General features: G+C 38.2%; 1 pseudogene; it reads left to right on the top strand.

The window, feature by feature from the left end:
* Positions 1-229: 229 nt before the first annotated feature.
* LOC114094568 (small nucleolar RNA SNORA70) lies at positions 230-351 on the top strand (annotated as a pseudogene).
* The last annotated feature ends 647 nt before the right edge of the window (positions 352-998 follow it).

Genomic DNA, 998 nt, shown 5'->3' on the forward strand with positions numbered 1-998 from the left:
TTACCTATTATCAACAATCTAAATTTGAAATTTTAAAAAAATTAATGGCATCAAAATATAAAATAGTTAGGATAAATCTGATACAATATAGGTAAGACCTGGACACTAAAATGATAAGATATGGGTGAGATAAAACAGCACTGTCTATAAAAGAAAAATTAATCAATTTGATTTTATCAAATTTAAAACTTAATGTTCTTAGGAAGATATTGTTAAGAAAATGAAGATGCTGCACCTAATTAAGCTGATTAGGTTACTTTATTTGTGGTGGCCCAGTGTGCAGTGGCTGCAGACAGCAATCTCCTAGTCTGTTGCTTGTATGGGTTGCCCCAAGGGACCCTGGAGACAGCACTTTCTGTGGATGTTCATATTTCTGATCTCATGATGTCCCTAATCTTGGCTCCAGACAGGTATGCGTGGTGCCTTTGGGAAACCCCAAAGCACAGTGGCCAGGGTTCACATTGGCCAAGTCACCATGTCTATCTGCACCAAACTGCAGGACAAGGACCATGTGATTGAGGCCCTATGCAGGGCCAACTTCAAGTTCTCCCAGAAAGATTTACATCTCAAAGAAGTGGGGCTTTATCAAGTTAAATGCTGATGAATTTGAAGACATGGTGACTGAGAAGAGGCTCATTCCTTATGGCTGTGGGGTCAAATATATCACCAATTGTGGTCCCTTGGACAAGTGGCAGGCCCTGCACTCATGAGGGCTTCCACTGTACTGTCCCCCTCTTAATCTCACATACACCAATAAATCCTGTATTGTATATAAAAAAAAAGCAAGAAAAAAATGATAAGTCACAAACTGAGAGGAAAAAAGAATCACACATCTGGCAAGGGATTTGTTTTCCGACTAGAACTCAGCATTAAGAAAACAAACAACCCAATAAAAATATGGGCAATAATTTAAACAGACACTTCACCAAAGAAAATATATGGATGCTAATAAGAACATGAAAAGAAGCTTGATATCCTAGTTGTTAGGAAAATGCAAA

The sequence above is a fragment of the Marmota flaviventris genome, chromosome 10, assembly GCF_047511675.1.
Source record: "Marmota flaviventris isolate mMarFla1 chromosome 10, mMarFla1.hap1, whole genome shotgun sequence".
Lineage (NCBI taxonomy): Eukaryota > Metazoa > Chordata > Mammalia > Rodentia > Sciuridae > Marmota > Marmota flaviventris.